The 23,335-nt window shown below is 46.7% G+C and overlaps 1 protein-coding gene across 2 annotated transcripts in view; it reads left to right on the top strand.

Moving 5' to 3' along the window:
• GRIN2B (glutamate ionotropic receptor NMDA type subunit 2B) overlaps positions 1 to 23,335 on the top strand; it is a 332,222-nt gene that overhangs the window by 55,736 nt on the left and 253,151 nt on the right. For both annotated transcript variants that reach the window (XM_064155083.1, XM_064155084.1), the window contains exon 3: positions 16,999 to 17,066. The gene's annotated coding sequence lies outside the window, so the exon portion shown is untranslated. The remainder of the gene's footprint in view (positions 1 to 16,998; positions 17,067 to 23,335) is intronic.

The following is a 23,335-nucleotide window of genomic DNA, read 5'->3' as shown; positions in this document are numbered from 1 at the left end:
AGATCACAAGGGAAGGCAGATGAGCCTTGTCCCTGCCTCGGCCAGTCAGGATAGGTCACCCAATGATGTTAAATTGCTCAAGAAAAGAGAAGTAATGGCTTTTAAACGATGCTTCCTACTGTAATTCCTCTTTTGCCTTCTACAGGGAAAGATTCAGGGCAGCTGGTGCTGTAGCTCCATCTACCAGGAAGCAACGAGTCAGGCTGCACTGTCAGTCACAGATGGTGTAATTAATTCTTCTAGGTAGTGTAATTAGTCTGTCCTATCAACTACGTATTTTCTCAGTCAAAATTATGCTAAAGCTAATAATACATAAAACATAGAAAACAAAAAAGAAGCCCATAAAAAGGGGAAGCAATAATGGGAGGAGAAGGGATTAGAACAAAATTTACCAGTGTATAATTTTTTCTTGTTGTACATTTCCTCTTCCCTTCAGCTTCAAACACAATTCAGAACAACTGGTGAATGTAGCAAGCAGAATGAATACAAATTGACTTACTTTAAATAGCAGCGTGTAGGACTTAGCCCAAGTCTGCTTCAGATGCTGAGGCAAGATAAGGCATGGATCCTGCAAGGAACTCTGTGCGGGCACTGTGTCGGGGCTGGGCTTCTGCACCCCGCGGTGCTCACAAGTCTGAGGTGCAGGGAGGCAGTGTGGCCACTGCTGATTTGTGCTTGCCTTTGACAGACCTGCTGGCAGGGCTCTGTGGAAACCTGGGCTGTAACTCCTGGGCAACGTGATCATAGAATGTCAGGAGCTGGAAGGGACCTAGAAAGATCATCTGGGGTGGCCCCTCCCTGCCAGAGCAGGATCACCTAGAGCAGATCACGCTGGAATGTATCCAGATGGTTCTTGAATATCTCCAGAGAAGGAAACTCCACAACCTCCCTGGGCAGCCTGTTCCAGTGCTCTCTCACCCTCACAGGTTAAAAATTCTTCCTCAGGTTGACATGGAACCTCCTATGCCTCAACTTCCAGCCATTGCCCCTTGTCCTGTCACTGGGCATCACTGAGAAGAGGCTGGCTCCAGCCTCCTGGCACTCACCCCTTACTTATTTATAAACATGAATGAGGTCACCCCTTAGTCTCCTCCTCTCCAAGCTAAAAAGCCCCAGCTCCCTCAGGCTCTTCTCATAAGGAAGATGTTCAACATCCTTAATCATTTTTGTGGCTCTCAAGCAGCTCCCTGTCCTTCCTGAGCTGGGTGTAGAGTGGGTTGGATGGCTCTGCTTCTGAGGAAGGAGGAGGTACCGAGGAGCAGTGGTCACAGATTCAAGAACTGGTCCCCAAATCAGAGGAGATCTGGGTTGTTTGGGAAGACACCCATAAGAGAGGTCTCATGGCCACCCATGGATGGAGATTGTAGCACAGAAGACCCTTGTGGGCTTGCTTCCTTCCCAGCTCAGATGTTAATGCAGAGAGCAGCTTTCTCAGATGAAGTTGGGCTTGTGAGAACAAATAACCACCCTGAAACATAGCTGCTGTGGGAATCTCCTTGGGGCTCGGATGTAAGGGTTGAGTCTAGAGACAGGATGAATCCTTCCTCTGCCATTACCTGAGTTGCTTCCCCAGAGGTTGGGCAGGCAGAGAAAGGAGGCAGTGACTGGCCTGAACAAGCTGGAAAAGGGGTCTGAGGTTGATCTGCAATGTGCTCAGCCTGTTGTCACATCACCCCCCTCTCCCTCTGAAGTGTTTTGTCCCCTCAGCTTGTCCAAAGCACCCCATGGACTTGCAGTTCCTAGCTGGAGAGAGAATGGAGGGGGATTGTATGGGGAGGACAGGAATGCTGTAGTTTGGCTGGGAAGGATTTCTGTGAGCAGAACATGTCTGGTTTTCTGTGGTGGGAGGGAGGGCAGTGAGTGAGTTTGCAAAGAAAACTGGTGCTGAGAATATGGAGCTATTTTGGGCAGAGAAAAAAAGCAGATTCAAAGCAGACTGCAAGAGTCAGTCTCAGTAATGAGAGACTTCTGAGCAGGGTCGATCTTTGTAATCACTCCTGTGTGAGCTCCCTAGGGCTGGGCAGGCTTTTGAAAGTCCTGTGATGACCCTTTCACCAGCACAGAGACACACTGGCTCAGAGCATCCTGTGCTTGCAGTGCTCCTGGCCTTGGGTGGCCCAGTGAGCCCAATGCCTCACAACACCTGTGTGCCTCAGCTTCTCTGCTGAGTGACCCCATGGCAAAAGCAGAGGGGGAGCTGGCTGAGTCCCTGTGAGCACAGAGAGCCTGTTTCCCTGGAGATAGAGCTATCTCTTTCTAAGAGTGGATTTAGCCCAGATGGGAGGAAAAAAGTGCTGAGCAGGAACAAAGTCCTTTTTTTAGAGCTTGAGGAGGCACAGCCTTCCCTAGTGCTGACCCCCGAGGCTCCAAGAGCATCTTCTCTGCTGGGAAGCAGTGGTGGGGCAGCCTGGCCCTTCCCTCTCATCTGCAGCCTGTCACCAGCAGTAATGGTTGTGGTGTGGCATGTCCTGGGAGAGGGTGAAAGGCTCTGTGCCCTGATGAAGGTTATCCCTTTGGCAGTGGTTAGTGTCACACCTTCCAGTCCTCTTGGTGGCTTCTCTTCAGCCATCTGAAAATCAGCCATGGCAGTGCTCACTTGCATACCTCACCGGGCATGGTGAGGACTGCCTCATGGCTACCCTCTGACAGACCACTTGGTGCCACCTGGTGAGATGCAGATGCTGGGTAAGCTCATGCACTGTGAATTGCAAAGCACAGGAGCCCACCCACTTGCTGCACAGCTTAAGAGAGGGCTGGACACATCCCTTACTCCACAAGACATGGTCATGGCTTCTCAGGAAGGCTAAAGTGCCTGCTAAAGGGCTCTGCTACCCATACATTTTGTCCATTAGAAACTTGGTAGCTTTAGGCAACCCCCCCCATCTCCCTGACAATTTAGCTTCTGTCTTTCTTATCTCATTTTGCTTCAGTGTCTTTCCTAACACCCCCTATCCATCCGTTTCTCTTGTTGCTAGGTGAAAAACTCAAAGCAGCAGCCATTGAAGCTGACTCATGGCCCATACATGGAAAATGGAGACACTAAGTATTGCTTAGTGTCCACAACCAGCTGCTGTCAAGCCCCCACTGCCTGGTGGGCTGCAATTGCCCTCAGCAGCCTCACCTAGGACCCCCCATACATGCTTTCACTGTGGCCCTTGGCCTGGAAGTGCTATATAAATTCAGGCTTCCTCCATGCCTGAGCTGAGCAGGCCTGCTCTCAGCTTTAATGAATCTGTTTGGGCTTCTTGGGCTGAGCTTGGATTTCATTTGTGGTTGTTGGATGGTTGCTGCACTGACCTTGCTCAGGTGCTTTGGAGCTGTGCCTGTGTGGGTGGCACTATGGTCCTACGCTCTCCATCTCTTACTTCTCCTTGTGCAGTAGCCTGCCCCTTCTGCTCCTAAAGAGCCTAAAGGAAAGTAGAAGTCTTGCAAGATGCTTGGTCTTGTCTTGGGAAACTCCTTGAAATGCTGCAGTTTCCTTTTCTTCATCACAGGTGCTCTTCAAGGCACTGCTGGAAGCAGTACTGGTGCTTCTTTGGCATTCCTTAAGCTAATGCAAGAATGTTTGTGTGCTAAAATGTGGCTACAAGGAAATGGCTGCTCAGATTCTTGCGTGAGACCCAACTCTCAGTACAGCTATCAGCCTCCTGTTAATTTTCTGGTAGCCTTGCTGTAGTTGCTAATTCTGGATTGCTGTCATTTTATGCTAGTGACCTGAAAACTTTCTGCAGCAACGTGCATGACATTCTACCTTGGACAGGAGAGTGTTGCAAGACATCTTGCTCACCCTGTGACAGTGAATGCAAGGGAGCATAAAGAGATGGGACTTGAAACACTGTGATGTGAATGTTTCCAGAAAAAAACTATGCAAGGCAGAGTGTGGGGGCATCATAGCCTGAAAAAATGGAATTTAAAACTCTCTTCAGTTTTTTTGTGTGAGTTGAAAGTATGCAGCAACTTAGAGTATCCATGGTGATCTTCATTCACACTGTTACAGAAGACCTGATCACCAATTAGGCTGGCATAGCAATTTTTATCTTTGGTACATAATGGCAGGCATTTAGGGTGCTGGATCTGTCCAGGTTTTACTTATCTCTAGCAGGCTGGTGTGATGACCAGCCACCAGAACCTGGCTTACTGAACTTACTGGAGAGGGTGCAGGGGTGTATAGCTCTCTAGTATAGCTTTCCATTCCTGCTTTTGATCCCATCCAAATACCAAGGGTACTTCAAATTCATACCCTTAAATCTTCCAAGAGTGCAAGACTGAAGGCTTGATGTAGAGGCAGGTTAATTTGGCAGAGTAATTGTTCATAGGATCATGAGAGGAGAAACTAATTTTTCTGTGTAACTTTGGGGCTTTGTCATGGCTGCTGATTAACACAGGAGGGGAAGCTCATTAAATGCTATTGAAGCAGCCTAGGTGGAACTCAGAGAGATTTGCACTAGGATCAAAGAATAGACTGCTCTGGGGTCTTGCTCCACTCTGGAAAGAGCAGTGCTAAAGTCACTGCAGCAAGTGGCCTCATGTTGCATAGTGGCTGAGATGGAGTGCTGAGGGTAAGACCAAAGAGTAGATTCATTGTGGGGCAGAAGGGCAGTTCTCTATCAGCACAGTGCAGAGGTCTTCACTTCAGTGTGTTGCATTGTATGCTCTCTTCTTTGCTCTGTGTAATTCTGTTGAGGACTGTGGGGTTCCACACATCAACTGCAGCTTCTAAAATGGACCAGACCTTGAGTCTTGGTCAGCTGTGCAGATGAGGACAGGCTCTGTTCCTTGCTTTGAAAAAAAAAAAGACTTTAATTTGGCTCTTCCATGAGGTCCAATATTGTGATGTATTCACATTTTCAATCAATAAAATTAAATCTCTGTGCCTCCTTTTCCTGATGTGTAGAGTGTTCTGTTTGAAATAGGAGGTATTTTTAATCTTTCAATAGCTTTTTATTAAAAGAAAATGGAAATGGAAACCACATTTCTTAAATGGATTTTATCTCTATGACAGTTCCAGAGATTCAGATCTGTGTCAGTGCCAGTTTATTGCAGTCTATTTTCTCCTCAGTGAGCATCTGCTTAACAGTTCAGTGCAGATACAGACGGATAGGAACATTCTAACACACACCTAACTCCACCCTGAGGCATGGCAGAAGTTACTTAGGGGACTAATTCAGCTCTTCAAAAGCAAAAAGACTGTGGTCAGGCAAGCTGCTTTGTCCCTCAGAGAGGTTAAGATGATCTTGGAATAACAGAAAATAAGGATTGTGGCATCCTTCTGCCTTTTATTTCTCTTGACATGTTTTATGGTTGTTTTTTTTTCCCCTTCCTTTTTTTCCCCCTTTCTTTTTCTTCCCCCCCCCTCCCCAGCTAGCAGCAGTGTTTAGAACAAGTTATTGTATAGGTTTTGTATACATCTTTATATGCTTTACCCTGGTCTATGTATCATAGGTCTTGAATTGTAATGTAACGTAGCCTGTTGTAACAAGTTGCAGTACAATAAGCCACCAAGCTCCCCCAGCTTGTGTTTTTCTCCTTCTTCTTTTCTCCCTCATTGACTACAGAATTTAGAAAAGAAAATTATTTTAAGGTTTATTCATTCTCAGATCAATAAATGGATCTTAGGATCAGGTGGAAAATGAGTACAAGATTGAAAGCAAAATGTAAAGCAAAATGTCTGTGGTTTTGGAATTGTTTAAGAGCTAGCACTTTGGTTAAGCAGAGCATGGAAACAGATATAATTATCCATGCTATCTAGACTGGAAAGAGTGCTGCGAGGGAGGAGGAGGAGGATGGCTTCCTGCTTCAGTAAAGGCAGGGCACTTTCCCACAGTGGAAGATCTGTCCTTGCTGCTGAGTGATGCCCAGCCAGCCATAGACTTGTGGAGCAAAATGAGGCCAAGGATCTTTAAATAAGATGACCCCTGTGTCCACCTTTATGCTCCTTAAAGAAAGAAGCTGCTCTCTGAAGTGCTTCTCCATCAACAGGCTTTGTCTGAGCAGTGTTCCTGAAAGGGAAGGATCAGATTGTAAGAGTTCTGCTACAGGTTGGGATACCACTGATGAGGCCTCCCTAGGTCTCTGGGCTTAACCCCCTCTCTGAGAAGCCCTACCTTATACACAGGTAGGTGCTTGCTGATGGCCATGCTGTACCTGGTGTGCATATGCCTAACGATACCTGCTTATAGAGGTGCTTGCAGAGCTGGGGCATGGATGAAGAAACAGGGATATGTGTCCAGCTGCTGTCAAACAAGCAAGAATTGTTTGGCCAAATAAGGTGTTCAGACTTTCAACTGGTAAAAAGCATATGATGAATTACAGTCTGTCTCCAACATCTGCTGCAAATGGAAGACTTCAAAGGAATTTTCAGGATTCCTACCAACATGTCACAACCTCAGCTCAAGGAAGGGAGCTGCCTGTGGTCTCCTAGGACAGATCGTTGCAGCGACACAGCATTGTACTTGCCAGCAGATCTGGCTACTGGAGCTGCATGATGAGGCAGGGGAATATCACATGAGTGACTTTGGGTGTGTTCTTGGCAGCTCTAAGGGCAGCAAGGTCAAGGTTTTCTGCTGTACCTTGGAGTTTTTCTCCTCCAAAGCCTTATCTTTGTAGTTGTTGCTCCTGATCCTTATCACAGCAGTGGAAAGCAGAAGGGAGTTTATTCAGGTTTCAGAGCTCCTCATCCTTCCCCCTTAGTCAGCTGTGTGTCTTCCTGTCGGACAAGTGAGATACTTGTGCCACTACCCTGGTGCAATCCTGACCTTGGGGTGAAAGGGTGTCCTTTGAGGTCACCCTTTTCTGGCTTCTGATGAAGCACTGCCTTAACATTTCCCACACTGATGGCTGCTGCTTTAGCCACTTGAGTTGTGGAAAAACTGCCACCTGCTTCTCTGCCAAAGATGTGTCTGTGAGAACAATGAGGCTAGAGGAAGTAGTGATGGTGAGCATGGAGCAGGGTCCTCACAGCAGGGGAAGAGCCCTCAGGGCATGTGTTTTAGGCACTGGAAGCCAGTGACTGCTTCTCCTAGATGTGCTGCAAGAAGCTTTGAGGATGGAAATAACTTCACCTGGAAAGCCTTTAGATAGCACTCAGCCCACACTGACTTGTAGTGGGAGACTGGTGCAGGGAGGGGCTCCCATGGGAGGTGTGTGGAAACCCAGCCTTGAAGCATCTCTGTCTGAGCTTCCTGCTCTCTTTTAGTGAGGGAAGTATTTTAGCTCCTTGTGTCCTTGTGACATGGGTTTGGCACAGAGTGAATACAAAGTGAGGAGCAGCTCAGTGCTCAGAAGTGCAGCTAGCTAACTACAGACGTCTTAGATCGCCCTTCTGCAAGATCTACAGATTGTAAGGCAGGAATGGGGGTGGGGGGAGAGGATTTAGTCAGCTGATGAGCCTGGCTCCTCTGTCTCTCTAAGAAAGCGGATTTATTGGTATTAAACATGTCTCTCTTAATGTGGGTGATTTAAAATGGAAATTGCCTTTGAAAGGGGATTTCCTATTAACTAGCTGGGAAGGAAAAATAGGATAATACCATCATCCCTATAGAGGGCCCACAGATGAGATGCTGGAACAGAATGATCTAGTTAACTGCTGCTTCTCCAGAAATTACAGCTTCTCTGTAAAGAGTGAGCCCTGCTCACACTCCTTTGTGAGGAATGGTTGTCTTTAGATGCTTCCATAAAGTTATTTTTATGGAAAAAGCAGCAGTCTTACTGGATTCCTCAAGATGCAGGTAAGAACTCACTAAATATGAACTCTGAGGGCAGGATCATGAGTGCTTCCAGCTCTTCCATGTGTTGTATCTGAGACCAGACGGAGAGATAGGCACTCAAAGACTGGACTGAAGACTCACATACAGCCTGGATTAACAATTTTAATACTAAAAACAAAGCCTTGCCTATACCCAAATTTGCACTAGTTTAATCCAGCCTGGCCCAGTTATCAATTTAATTAAGTTTATTCAGCTCCTTTATGTGAAAGAATTGATTTGCTTCACGTGAACCCTTGCAATCTGCTTTGGTTAAGAAGAAGCTGTAGAAGGAGATGCCTGCACAGTCCATGGAGATGGAGCTAGGTATATGTAAGCTGGGTCTGGACAGACTGAACCCAGAATTTATATCAGCAGGCTACTGCACCTGGGCTGATTAATGGCAAGGCTATGCCACATTAGCATCATTATCTGTCACCATTAGGAGTCTTTAAGATCTATGATGGAGCAGCCTAAGCATGCCCTGTCAAGCCTAGCACTCAATCTGGGGACCAAGGCTATTCCCCAAGTCCCTCACTCAGAGCACAAGCAACATGCACTGGAAAGAAACAGCTCCTTAGTGAGGCTGAACATCTCTGCTTTCATTACTCATGCCTGTGGGTAAGGAATGGGGTTTCGCTGTAACCTCCTTTCCTCACCACCCTCTTTGGTTGTGCAGATGTTGCTCCCTGCTTGTGGCAGAGAGATCTTTGTCTTCCTAGCAGGGCCTGGGACTTGAGCTGTGTGTGTTGTGATGTGAAGAGAAATACAAATCACTCCAAGGGAAGATGGTTCTGCTGTGGCTCTCCTAAAAAAGCTCCTTTTGGAGTTGTGGCTTATGCTTGGAGCTTGTTGCCTTGCACAAAACAGTGCTTTTGTCTAAGCCTTCTGTCCTTGCTCCAACCTGGAGCAAACTGTGGGGGTGCTCCCAACCCCTAATGGTGATGTGCCTGGTAAAAACACTGTGTCCAAACAGTTCTTCAGCTTTCTGGGCTGCCCTTGTGTGCCACACATACCAGACAGATGGTGCCAGCATGTGAGCCTCTGAACTTGGTCTTCTTCTGGGGAGGTTTCTGTGATTGCCCAAGGCAGCCTAGGGAGCTTCTTTATCAGGCTCTGCTGAGTACAGATATTAGTGTGCTCACCCTGAGATCTCAGCAGGGCCAGGCTTTCAGTTGCTCCCAACTGCCATGAATGCTTTCCAAGAGTTTACTGCCTCCCACTTGCTCATGATATTTGCTATAAAACTCCAGGACAGTGAGGCATAGATACAGGACCTTCTGACTGCAGCTTTCTTGTATAGAAACCTAAGTGATAGTGAGACAAGAGATTTGGTGTTTGGGAATCACTAGTACTGGTACCAGGAGGTGCTCTGGCTACCTCCTTAAGGAAAGTAACTTCTTCCAAGTAACTAGAATCATAGAATCAACCAGGTTGGAAGAGACCTCTAAGATCATCCAGTCCAACCTAGCACCCAGCCCTGTCCAATCAACTAGACCATGGCACTAAGTGCCTCATCCAATCTTGTCTTGAACACCTCCAGGGACAGCAACTCCACCACCTCCTGGGCAGCCCATTCCAATGCCAATCATTCTTTCTGTGAAGAACTTCCTCCTAACATCCAGCCTAGACCTCCCTTGGCACAACTTGAGACTGTGTCCCCTTATTCTGTTGCTGGTTGCCTGGGAGAAGAGACCAACCCCACCTGGCTGCAGCCTCCCTTCGGGTAGTTGTAGACAGCAATGAGGTCACCCCTGAGCCTCCTCTTCTCTAGTCTAAACACCCCCAGCTCCCTCAGCCTCTCCTCATGGGATTGTGTTCCAGGCCTCTCACTAACTAGAGATAGAACAAGAGGGAATGGCCTCAAGCTGCACCAGGGGAGGTTTAAGATAGACATTAAGAAAAAAAATAACTGAAGGGGTTGTCAGGCATTGGAACAGGCTGCCCAGAGAGGTGGCCATGTACATGTGGTGCTTTGGGATATGTCTTAGTAGTGGACTTGGTAGAGTGGGAGTAATGTTTGGACTTGATGAGCTTGAAGGTCTTTTCCAACTTAAATGATTCTGTGATTTTATGAAAAGCAGAAGAGAGAGATGGAAGAAAGAGCAGGGAGGAGCTGCATCAGGAGAGCCACCTGTTGATCTTGCTGATGTGCCTTTGCCCCCTGCCTTTGCAGGGGACTTGCTCCAAAAGTGCCAAAGAGAAACTGGGATCTGTCTGTCCTGTGATTAAGGTGCCTGGTTGAACCACCCTTGTCTACAGGATGATCATGCCATTGCATCTGCTGAGGGTCTGCAAAGGCCAGAGAGCTTTCCAAAGGCAGACAAACCCACTTTGCTTCTCTCTGAAAGGTTGGAGTTAGGCTGGGGAAGACACTACATGGTGCAACAGTCCTGTTGCAGGGAAGGAAGACATGAGAGATGTGGTGGGCACTTGGGTCTTTTGTCTTGTTCTGATGTAAGGGAATTGAACCTTGGTGTGTAGCATGGTCATGGGAAGGGTAGAGAGATGGGGCTAGGCTGAGAGCAGTGAGAAGCCATTCCTGGTTGGCCTCTGTGGTTGTGTGTACTGTGTGTGTTGACTCATGAACATATTGTCTGCTTGGCAATGGCATCAGCATGTGGGCTGCTGCTCTTGGCCGATGATGGAAAAGAGGATGGACCTGATCCTGAGCAGATCCTAGGTATGGCTGGATGGAAGAGCTGCTGAGAGACAAAATGGTGGCAGGCCTTTGAGGCAGTCTGTGATAGGTTGCCATGGTCTGCCATGGTTGGTTGCTGGGAGGATTTGTGTTGCTTGGCAACTCTATTGTCAGGGTTCAGCTGTTGATACCTGAGGAGGGGGCACTTTGCAGGACACTGCTAGTGGGAGGGTAAAGGGGGGCTAGGAGAGGAGGGTAAACATAATAACCATCATGGTCCATACTGGTTGTGCTGTGCTCAGGGCTGTGTGGTGGAACAAGTACTAGGTCTGGCTATGCCTTTGTGTGTAGTTCCTCATGGGTTTGGTGAGGCCAGGGAGTTGACAGGTATCTCGATGCTCTACAGGGATGTAAGCAGAGCAGTTATGAGAAGGCTGGACACCAGGGTTTTGAAGAGATACGTGGGCTATGAGGACCCTGACACATGCCTTCCTGTGACCTTGTGAAGGCATGCTTGGCAAACATGGGAGCTGTAGTCTGCCCTGCCAGCAAGGACTGTCTCAGAAGGTCAGACTCAAAGACCCTGCAGAGTGCACTTCTGTATTTCTGCAGAAGACATGAGGCTATGAAAGCATGGGACAGGTTGTGCAGAGAGAGGCTGTGCAGCCTCCATCCTTGGATATTTTTTAGACTCAACTCATTAAAGCCCTGAGCAACACTACCTGATCTCATAGCTGGCTCTGTTTTGAGCAAGAGATTGTACCTCAGCTATCCTATGATCCTGTGACTTCCTGATGGTGAGGAGTGACTGCTGTTCCTCTGTCACACTCTGCTGTATGCCTGCCACAGAACCAAACACTTCAGGTCAATACAGCCACGCTGCAGTTTCCAATCCTTGTGGCCATCAAGAGAAAAAGTGCCATAGATACAATGACAGAAATGCAGTTAATAGTGAGGTCAGTTGCTCCTATTCACCCCCTTTGAAGGAGATTGCACTGCTTCACTCCTTCACTGCAGCACACCAAGACACCAAGAAGTTCTGACCTCTGTCAGACTTCAAAAGCAAGAATAGATTTTAAAGGAGTCAGTCTTTTCTGATGAAACCTCAGAAACTGGTCTTGTGAGCACTAACTCTGGGGACATTTATCATCTGTACATATGCTAGATGCTTGCAATCACAGAGCTTGAGGACTACCATTATTAGCTGAGATTGTGTGATTAGTTATTTCAGCTCTATTCAGCTGAGCCGTGGCTGCTGGTAGCTGCACAGAAGAGTGATGCAGATGCCCAAGACAGTTTGGAGGAGGTGCAATGAGGCTGTTCACCAGCCTGATTTTGCTGTTCTGTGGCCCAGGAAGTTAGCCAGCATCAGAGGTCTTGCCATGCTGTTTGCACTAAGCAGAGAGACTGTACAGTGTGTCTTTTGCGTCAGCCTGTTTATTTACAGCTGATGTGCCTAAGGACTTGTGTGCTGGAGTGCTCTAGAAGCAGACAACAACAGCCCACAGTGTCCATGACTGCCTTGCCTGTCAGCCCTGCACCCAGGAGATGCCTTACTCTGCTCTGTCAGTGTTGTGTTCAAGTGCACACGTCCTTCTCAGAAAAGCTCCCACTTCAGAGCGCTGGGTTGCAAAGTGACAATGTCGTGTGAGGTGGAGGCCTACTCAGCATCATCCTGCCCCAGCTCCTAGAGCCCAGAATGGCCCACTTGGGTCCAGTGCCCTGTACCACATACTGTTGTTTCAGATGGAGATGCCTGCAGTCACCTGTGTTGTCCTCCTCACTCTTTCTTTGGAGATAGGACAGCTACAGTCCCTTAGTCTTTCCTTAGCATGCTTGGAGAGGAAAAATACTCACTTTGCATTGTTGAAGGATAAAGGTTGAGAGAGGCAGTTGAAATCTCCCAAGGAATAGAGAAGAGCTTAAACTATTCTGCTAACTTTGCATTAGGATGCCTGCACCAAGGCCTTGTATGAGTCATAGAATGATGTGGCTTGGAAGTGACTTTAATGGCCATCTAGTTCCAAGGGCCCTGCCATGGGGGGACACACCTCCCAGTAGACCAGGTTGTTCAAGGCCCTGTTCATCCTGCCTTTGAATACTTCCAGGGTTGGAGCCTCCACAACTTCTCTGGGCAACCAGTTCCAGTGCCTCACTGCTCTCGTGGTGAAGAATTTCCTCTTAATGTCTAACTACATCTGGTTTCTTCCAACTTGAAGTCATCACTCCTATGTATGAGCTCCATTTTCTTCTCCTATTGCATGGGGTTTTTTGGTTCAGGATCCTGTGTGTGTATGCTGCTGGCTTTTCTTCTGGCCAGGACCGTATCAGAAGCAAGGCCTTTTCCAGAGTCATATCTATCCTCAACTTTGGGACCTAATATATCTAGAAACAGAAAAAAATGCAGTTCTGGCCTCATTGGTTTTGGGGAACTACTTAGATTTTTGCCTGACTGCAACTGCCTGGCTGATCCCTTCCTCTCTGCTATAGAGCATCACTTCTGGGAAACAGGGGCCAACACTCCATGGGACTGTGCTGCTTTCTGTCTTCGGGGAGGTCAGCAGCAGGAGGTACAGGGAACTTGTATGCACTTGAAGGTGTTCAGACATGCTGTGCTGTGAGCTTGTACACATCTCACACTGTCAGCATACAGCCCTTAAAGTTGAGTCTGGTCTAGTGGGAGGTAGCCCTGCCCGTGGTCCTTCCAACTCAAGCCCTTCTATGATTGCTCTCTCTGCTTCCCCCAGAGAACAATGTCACTGAGACACAGACCTCCTCCAATGGTTCTGAAGACAGAAGTGGTAAGAGTGGCATTAATGATATCACCTTTCCCCCTTGCTTTTTTTATTCATTAGGCCATGGACTGTCCCTTGTGTCACCCATGCTACTGAGACAGTGTCCTCTGCGGAGGCTGTGCTCCTACAACAAAGCTGTTAACTAGCAAAGGCCAGAGGATGGGGACTTATGGAAGCTGACTCACATGAGTGTCCCCATTTAGGGCCACAAGCTGGAAATGAAATCCTTAGCTGTGAGAAGAAAAAAATAATAACAGTAACCTGTATCACTCATTCTGCTGAGAAAGGCAGCTAGTCAAAATACACACTTCTCAGATAGCTCTCAGTTCTGCTCCTTCTCTCTGGCAGTCTGTGTGTGGTTGCATCAGTCTTAACTTGAATAGAATAGAATCAACCAGGTTGGAAGAGACCTCCAAGATCATCCAGGCCAACCTAGCACCCAGCCCTAGCCAGTCAACTAGACCATAGCACTAAGTGCCTCATCCAGGCTTTGCTTGAACACCTCCAGGGATGGTGACTCCACCACCTCCCTGGGCAGCCCATTCCAATGCCAATCACTCTCTCTGCCAACAACTTCCTCCTAACATCCAGCCTATACTTCCCCCAGCACAGCTTGAGACTGTGTCCCCTTGTTCTATTGGTGGTTGCCTGGCAGAAGAGACCAACCCCACCTGGCTGCAGCCTCCCTTCAGGTAGTTGTAGACAGCAATGAGGTCACCCCTGAGCCTTCTCTTCTCTAGTCTAAACACCCCCAGCTCCCTCAGCCTCTCCTCACAAGGTTTGTGCTCCAGGCCCCTCACCAGCTTTGTTGCCCTTCTCTGGACACGTTCCAGCACCTCAACATCTCTCTTGAATTGAGGAGCCCAGAACTGGACACAGCACTCAAGGTGTGCCCTGACCAGTGCTGAGTACAGGGGCAGAATAACCTCCCTTGTCCTAGTTGCCACACTGTTCCTGATGCTGGCCAGGATGCCATTGGCTCTCCTGGCCACCTGAGCACACTGCTGGCTCATCTTCAGCTACTATCTATCAGATCTGCCCCTTGGGACTCTATCACTTGTGTCTCTGTGGTGCTCTTAAGGGCACCTGGCCCAAGCCTCCACAGTGAGAGACAGATTAGTTAATGAGAAAACCCCAGCTGCTCTTTCACCAGGGGAGCAAGCCACAGCGCTGCAGGAGCTTTATGTGCTTGCTTCTAGAGGGCACAACAAAGGAGGAATGGCCTTGTCATAGAACCAAACACCACAACAGCATAAGTACAAGGGAATAGCATGAAAAGAGCATGAATCACAGATTTCCCCCTTCTCAGATAAACCTGTTCACAAGGGCCAGAGGAAGCCAAAATGTTCAGTGTGAGCTGCTTTGAGCTGTCTTTCCAAATAAATGTTGCCTTGCTTTAATGCCCAGCCTCTGTCCTTGGACTGGGAAAATTGCCAGAGTGTGGCCAAAGCTCTAGGTGGACATTTTCCAAGATGGTGAGGGGAGAGGGACAGAAAAATGTGTGCTCTTCTGAATTTGGTGCTTGGTAAGGGATGAGGAGAAGGCATGCTCTATGCATGGGAAGGGTTCCTACTTTCCATTTACCTACTGCCAGGCCATAGAAACACAATCAGCACTTGAGTCCTGGCAGTAATGCAATGGGACAGGCTTGCTGGAGGACAGAGGCTGCTCAGCTGAAGCCAAAATATGCTCTGTTGAGTTCATGGCAGTGTGAGGTGAGTAAGGCCTGGTCTCAGGATTGGGTTCACAGCTGATGTATTACCAAAAACAAGGGCATGAGACAGTCTGTGGGGAGTGAAAGCAATCATGATGCTGAGGCTTGAGTTTGGGTCAGACCTAACATAAGAGCAAAAATGGGCTGCTGGGCTTCAAAGCAGCTAAGATAAATTTCCTCCATTTCAACTTGATGGTAGATTAAAAGAGGCAGCTAATGTATACCAGAGGTATTTTGCTTATTGCCTCTTCCTAGATGTCTAAGTAAGGGGATGTCTAAGTAAAGGAGAGAAGAAGGTGGCAGTTTTCTTTAGAATATAGAGCAATCTGACAGAAATCTTAATGCCTCTTCCAGCTGGAGGGCTGAACTATTGAGTCAGCTGGCTCACTTAGAAACAGCTCAGGCAAAGGAAATCTATCTCCATCTGCATAAAGTGATGTGCCAAGGGTAGGTATCCTTTTTCAGGAAGATGTGGTGGTGATGGGGCAACATGATAACCACAGTTGCTGGTGGTAAATTTTCCTTCCCTGCTCTGTGAACATTCAGGTTTAGCACAAGCTTTTCACAGTATCACAGTATCACCAAGGCTGGAAGAGACCTCATAGATCATCAAGTCCAACCCTTTACCACAGAGCTCAAGGCTAGACCATGGCACCAAGTGCCACGTCCAATCCTGCCTTGAACAGCCCCAGGGACTACGACTCCACCACCTCCCTGGGCAGCCCATTCCAGTGTCCAATGACTCTCTCAGTGAAGAACTTTCTCCTCACCTCCAGCCTAAATTTCCCCTGGCATAACTTGAGGCTGTGTCCTCTTGTTTTGGTGCTGGGCACCTGAGAAAAGACAGCAACCTCCTCCTGGCCACAACCACCCCTCAGGTAGTTGTAGACAGCAATAAGGTCTCCCCTGAGCCTTATTCCACCTCCTCAATGAATGAGACTACTAAATAAATGGGTACAAGAGCAGGTGGTCCTGGCTCTCAACTGGCACAGACGCGATGGTTTTCAGAGTTACTTCTGAGCTTGCTAACATCTCTTGTATTTGTTTCTGGGCAAGGAGCTATCTCAGGGGCCATAGCTGCATGCTGAGATAGTTTTTCACTTTAAAATGTGTCTACAGAAAACATTTGGCTTAAATTAGGTGGTCAATACAAATGTACAACAAACACTGGAGTGAGCACCTAACCCAAACCCTGTGGGAACATTCCCAGCTCGCAGGCTCTTGGCTTGGAAGTGAAGTCTTTCTTATTTCTGATTAGAAGATTGCTTTCAGACCCACATGCCTCTCAGAAAAGGGATCTACTTTTGTAATGTCATGTAGCTTCTTGTTCAGAATCCTTGACAGTACAAATGATATTTTCCTTTGCTACAATTTCTCCCCACCACACCAGCTTGGCGAGTTATTTGCAACACCATCTGCTTCACCTGAACAAAGAATGAGAGGAACAGAGTGAGACTTAGTGCTGTTATCGACCCCAAACTGTTCTGAGAAAAGCTGGGTCTGATAGGAGGTCAAGAGCAATGGGGATTGTCAGAACTGCTGTGCTGGCAGGGAGCCCAGCTGGTGACACTAACCAATGCCTCCTCTTTGCCTTACTGCCATGAAAAGTGAGTTGTGCATCGCTCCATAGGTGCATGTGTGTATCAAATGGTACCCAAAGGTCTGACACAGCTTGCAGGGGGACACGGACCATGGGTGGGATTTCACCTCAGCATTGCATACATTGTTTCCTTGCGTTAAGGACTGGAAAGAAATCCATGGAGAAAAGATAGGAGGAAACCATAGGTAGTGATGCTTTGGTAACAGTGTTCTTAGGTCATAAGGTGTTTAAACAAACCAACCAAAGCACTACTTGGGAGAAAAACCAAATAATTGTGTACACTGTTGCTGCCAGCTTTTGCCTCAGTGGCGACACGTGTATTTTAAGAGGGAAGGATTTATTTTTTACCCACAGTAACTTAATGTTCCAAGTGAGTTTATAATAGCACTGATTAACTGGTAGCATTTAGTTAGAGTGAAATATCAGCTCTGATGTCTGTACTCTGCTTTGCTCCCAACGCTTTTAACAGTCTTGGAGCTGTTTAACTTTACTTATTCCTTTTGTAGGAGATGGTCCATGATGCAGCAACGTCCCACTGAACAAGCATTAAGGAGCTGAGGCTGCATGAGTAAAGGTGAGGTACTCTGGGTAGGCTGAAGTAATTTGTGGAATGGCAAAGGAAAAGCTGTGGCCTTCTGTGGAAGAGAAAGAAATGTGCTTTCTTTTTATGGTAGCCCCCATACTGTAGTGTTTTGACCCGAATATAACATACAGAGCAACGAAGTGTGGTGTATTATTAACCATTCTATTACCTACAATGAAGCAGGATAAAAGATGAGAATCAAGGAGCTTAAGTAATTGAATTTTATCACCCTGTATTTTTGTAGTGGATGCTTTTCCTGTTAATATTGGCAGCTGGAAAGTTAAGTTTCTTGGAATGCAGCTAGCTGAACTCTTGCCTTTATGTGGATATTGTGTTAAAGACAAGACTGGCTAGGTAGAGCCATGGTATCTGATCCCTGAGGGTGCGCGCAGCAGCTCTCAGTAGCATGAGCAGTAAACTAGATAATTGGTGTGTTGGTTCTCATCCAATAATAATTTATTTCCTGGGAGCAACTTCAAAGCTTAATCCTAGAATTAAATCCCCTATTTCTCCTTGGGATTTTAATTTAGTTTTGAATGCTCTGATGGATCCTCTGCTAGAACACTGGCGACGCTTTTCAGACGTACGGGCGATTTTCCTGACTGCTCTCTGCTCTGTACAGAGAAGAGGTGAATGCAGGCACTTCCTTGAAGAGACTCTTTTTCAGCTTTTCATCACGATAAGCTGGCAAAAGCTACACCTTATCTCTTACTGAAAGCCGTTTCCCAGTTTCCCTTAAACCATGAAGGCAGTCTGCCTAATCCATTTTGCAGCTCCGCCAGTAAAGAGAAGGAAGTGTCATCACACAAATCTGGAGAGAACCAATAAGGTTTTCATCAAGCAGAAAGTTGATTTTGGAAAAAGAAAATCCCAAACAACCCAACCCATATAATCTGTTTGTCTCATTAGAGTTGGAACGGGATGGAGATGACTGCCTGGAGTCCTATAGCTTCTCATTCATTCAAGTGTGTCAGGAAACCGTGCCTCGTTAAGACCAGTGAGGTGGGACAAAATCTCCAGCCACTGGAATGATCTTTTACACCCCAGAAGTGGAGTACAAAGACATCTTTGACACCTTGAGTATTGTGTTCAGTTTTGGGCACCTCGTTACAATAGGGATGTGGAGGTGCTGGAGCGAGTGCAGAGGGATGGGCCTGGAGAATAAATCTCATGAAGAGCAGCTGAAGGAGCTGGGAATGGTTAGTTTGAAATAGAGAAGGCTGAGGGGAGACCTCATCACTGCCTATAGCTACCTGAAAGGACATTGTGGAGAGGCTGCTGCTGGTCTCTTCTCACAGGTAATCAGTGCTAGAACAAGACAGAATGAGCTCAAGCTGCAACTGGGTAGGCTTAGACTGGATATTAGGATTTTTTTTTTCCTAGTCAGGCATTGGAATGGGCTGCCCAGGGAAGTGGTGAAGTCATCAACCCTGGCTGTGTTCAAGTTGTTCGGATGTGGTTCTTGGAGGTACGATTTAGGGTGAACCTTGTAGAGTAGGGTTAATGGTTGGACTTGGTGATCATGAGGGTCCTTTCCAACCTGAATGTTTCTGTGATTCTTTCTCAGTATGGTGCAAGGCCTTTCCTTCATGCTTCTGAGTGGCACATGAAAAGGGCTGGCATGTATGTGGCTAATGTTTGTACCAGTTTGGTGGCAGCATCCACTAGTAATTACTATTTATTATTAGATGAGGTGGCTTTTGACAGAGAAATTCTTCAGTCTGGATGTGCTGTATAGGTAGAGGATCCATATACCATCTTAAAAAAAATTGCAGTGTCAGTTTGAAATCTGCTCTGTGCTTTTGCAGTTTAAGAGCAACAAGTTTTTGTTTGAAAGGAAGAACTCCCCAATTTCTTAGTTTAATGTGTATGTATTTCATGTATAAATGACCATCCAGGAAAACCAATTTCAGTGAGTCTGATGTTTCTGACTCAAAAGAATAAAGTGGGTCTGTAAAGACACAGAGAAAGCTATTTCTCCTTTAATCTACTTCACACTTGTTTTGATTCTGTGTGACAAAACGACCAGTCTGTTAGTGGTTTAGGATTTCTGGGGGCAGGCTGTCCATGGCAGAGACAGCAGAGGATGTTGCAATTATTGCCATGTAAAGCACTGACAGCTCAGCTAAGTGTCCTGGTATGACAGCTGAGAGAACATGTATATCACTTCAAAGCCAGTGCAACAGTGCTCGTGGTTCTCTTCTGCAGGGCTGCATGCAGGAGGAATGTCCTCTGAGACAGCAAACAAAGCAAATGGCCTTCTTGTGTCCAGGTGTCTGTGCAAGACACTGACTAGAACACCTACTCCAGTGGCTTCTGGCTCAGTTCTGCTTTAGCATCAATTTGTTCTGAGCCATGTGCAGAAGAAAAGATAAAAAAAATCATGTCAAAATTCAACTGAGTCCTGCAGCCAAGTGGTTGTGAGACTGTCAGGTTGGTGTGCCCGGTTCTCTGTTTGCTTTCATTTCTTCCTGCTGTTTGTTATGCAGCATGATGTGGCATCCTTGCTTGGGGACCTGTGTGGCCAATGTTATGGTGATCTTCTAAAACCATTATAGTACCTGAACACCAGGACTTCCCACAGTGTCCTAGACAGTGGGAAGATCCAGGATATGGGCACAGAGGTATTTAGCTACTTTATCATCAGATTGGCTGAGTGGTGTAGAGCAGAGCAGCATATAAAAATAGATGGGGTGACATCAGCCTTCTTCCAGTCTTCAGGGATGTCTTGTGATCTCCATGCCTTGTCACAGATCATGGAGAGTGGCCTCATGATGACATCAGCCAACACTCAGCACACTCAGGTAGGCAGCATCTGGGATTTGTAAGAATTAAGCTCCTGTAGTATTTGAGAAATGTGCTCTTCCTTCACTGAAGGTGGCTCTGTGTCCGAGTCAACCTGGATGTTTGTTGCCATGGCCTGACACCCAACAGCACTGGTAAACTCAGAGGTGGAGAAAGTGTTGAGGACCTCTGCCTTTTCAGCGCTGTTGGTGACTAGTTCACATCTCCTGTTCAATAGTGGCCTATCGTCTCTTTCTATTTCTGCTTGTTATTAGTGTATCTGCAGAACACTTTTGGACATCTCTGGCTAATTCCAGTTCAGGTTGAGCTTTTGCTTTCCTAACTACATCTCTGGTAATGTTCAGTAGGTAATGTTCTGCTTTTTTCAAGTGGGAGGTGTCCCTGCCTGTGGTGGGGTCTGGAACTGGATGATCTTTGAGGTCCCTTCCAACCTAAACCATTCTATGATTCTATGGTTTTTCCTTCTCTAGTACATTTCCCTTTTGGTTCTGAGCAAATCCAGAAGCTCACTATTAAGCCAAGAGGGTCTCTTGTTTGGCTTACTTCCCTTGCCTTCAGAGGCAAGGACTGGTTTCGTGTGTCTAAGAGAGTGTTCTTGAAAAACTCCCAGCACCTCTTCTGCACTCCAGGAGAAAGTTTTTCACAATGATAACAATTAGACATGGGAATAATGTCCTGAGGGAAGTAGTGGATCCCCCTATACTGGACAGTTTTAAGACTCAGCTTAACAGGGTGCTGGGCCATTTCATTTAAACTACACTATTACCTAGAAAGGTTGGACCAGATGATCCTTGGGGGCCCTTCCAACCTGGCATTCTGTGATAAAAGTAGCTGGAGACTTGGTTACCATGTTTTACAGCCCACATGCAAGCACCCAGAGAAATGAAAAACCTCTTTATGGCGTGAATTATGCAGAACTCAATTAAGATCCACTTAATTGATTATAAGGAATTCCTCTTCACAGCCATGGCATTTCTTACACTGATGCAACTGCATCCATGTTTATGCAGGTGGCCTGTGAATTGCCACTCTTTCCCATCACCTGAAAACTGCACTTTACCTACAGACATACTGCACTGGAAGTGGGCTCTGACTTTATGAACTCATCCATTAAAGATACTGTAGGGCCTTTGGTCCCTCTCAGTGCTGGCAGATGCTGTTCTGTGGTGGCCAGAATGGCTCTGCTGCTCTCTGTCCTCCCCAGCCACATCCAGCCCTGGCTGCTTTTGGTGTAACAACTTTCATCCACATTCTTTTATCTCAGGCCGGATAAGAATTATACGGCCCCAAATTTATAGTGAGCATGGACACATTTAAAAGTCCCTCAATTTGTCTTACAAATAGCATGTAAGTGTTTTTGAATTGAAGAGATGTTTGAAAAACCAATTTCCCATCAGAGATGCTATTTGTTTCATTTTATGAAGTTCATTCATCTTAGTTGATTGGAGAGAAAATAAAAGCTGACCCTAGCTAGTGAGAGTAAACCCTGCCATGGCACTAGGCTGATGGGGATTTTGTAACAGGTTTTATCTGGAGCCTACCTCTATCCTCACTATTTACAATGCATGTTACATCTTAATGTAAAAGTAATTTGGAGGTTAGATGCTGTGCAGAATATTTGGAAGAAGATAATTCTGGAACAAGTGGCATTTTTGCGTGCCCTGATCCAAACCTGTAACTGATTTCTTTGGTCAAGGGGAACAGGTCACCTTTCTCTGAAAATGGTATCAGATTGGATTCTTGGGCACCTGATCAACACAGGGACCTTGGCCCTTGCAACTTATTTAAGAGAGAATTATAAATGTGAATATATATGATATTTACATAAGATGTACATATACATCTAGTAGAAAGGCAATTAGCCTTATCCTTGAAAATGAACAATGCCACATGCTGCCATGTGAGACCTCATCTGTTGTACTGTGTCTGGAGCCGGGGCCTTCAATACAAGAAGGACATGGACCCGATGGAGCAGGTCCAGAGGAGGGACATGAAAATGGTCAGCAGATTGGAACACCTCTGCTATGAAGACAGGCTGAAAGAGCTGGGGTTGTTCAGCCTGGAGAAGAGGAGGCTCTGAGGAGACCTAATCCCTGCCTTCCAGTACCTGAAGGGGGGCCTACAAGAAGGATGGAGAGAGAGACTGCTTTCAAAGGTCTGCAGTGGCAGGATGAGGGGCAATGGCTTCAAACTAGAGAAGAGCAAATTTAGACTGGATGTCAGGAAAAGTTGGTTGCCCAGGGAGGTAGTTGAGGCCCCATCCCTGGAGATATTCAAGGTGAGGCTCAACAGGGCTCTGGGCAACCTGATCTAGTTGAGGTGCCCCTGTTGACTGCAGCAGGGGTTGGGCTAGCTGACTTTTGGAGGTCCTTTCCAACCCAGACCATTCTCTGATTCGATGTACTGTGAGTTGTGCAGTTTTAGAGACAAAACTTGCAGTTGGTGAACTCCATCTTCAGGTCACATAGAGTGATAATCTCAAATATTGCTGACTTGCTTAAAATAATTGCAGCTGTTCTCTTCTGATTGATGGGTTCCTTTTCAGAAACTGTTCCTAAGGTACTTCTTAACCTTCCATTTTATGTTTCAAAGCAACCTGCTTGATGAAAACCATTCCCTCACTCTTTTTTTTTAAAATTTAAGTTTTTTTTTGTCAAGCTCCTTCTCCACCTGTTTCATCCACAGGAATGTAAGATGACCTGCATAGTCCTAGTTTATGCTTTCTTGCCACACAGAATGGAAAAGCTTCCCTTGGCCAAATCTTGGCTGCTATTCTTGTACCACTATTATCAGTGAAAGGAATGGGCAAAGCAAATGACTAATCTTTTCAGCTATTAGCAACTTCTGTATCTAACTATCACTCTACATTTCTTTGTTCTAACTGCTCTGAGGTAATTTCAGATTACTCCAGACTTTGGCTAATACATCTCCCATTTTTACTGAAATTAGGATGAAAAAAAACAACAAACAAACCACAGTCACAGTATCCCAGTATCACCAAGGTTGGAAGAGACCTCATAGACCATCAAGTCCAACCCTTTAGCACAGAGCTCAAGGCTAGACCATGGCACCAAGTGCCACGTCCAATCCTGCCTTGAACAGCTCCAGGGACGGCGACTCCACCACCTCCCCAGGCAGCCCATTCCAGTGTCCAATGACTCTCTCAGTGAAGAACTTTCTCCTCACCTCCAGCCTAAATCTCCCCTGGCATAGCTTGAGGCTGTGTCCTCTCATTCTGGTGCTGGCCACCTGAGAGAAGAGAGCAACCTCCTCCTGGCCACAACCTCCCCTCAGGTAGTTGTAGACAGCAATAAGGTCTCCCCTGAGCCTCCTCTTCTCCAGGCTAACCAATCCCAGCTCCCTCAGCCTCTCCTCGTAGGGCTGTGCTCAAGGCCTCTCCCCAGCCTCGTCGCCCTTCTCTGGACATGCTCAAGCATCTCAATGTCCCTCCTAAA

Source organism: Pogoniulus pusillus, chromosome 15 (genome assembly GCF_015220805.1).
Source record: "Pogoniulus pusillus isolate bPogPus1 chromosome 15, bPogPus1.pri, whole genome shotgun sequence".
In the NCBI taxonomy this organism is placed as follows: domain Eukaryota; kingdom Metazoa; phylum Chordata; class Aves; order Piciformes; family Lybiidae; genus Pogoniulus; species Pogoniulus pusillus.
The sequence above is the reverse complement of the archived record's forward strand: the minus strand, read 5'-3'. Positions and strand labels throughout refer to the sequence as shown.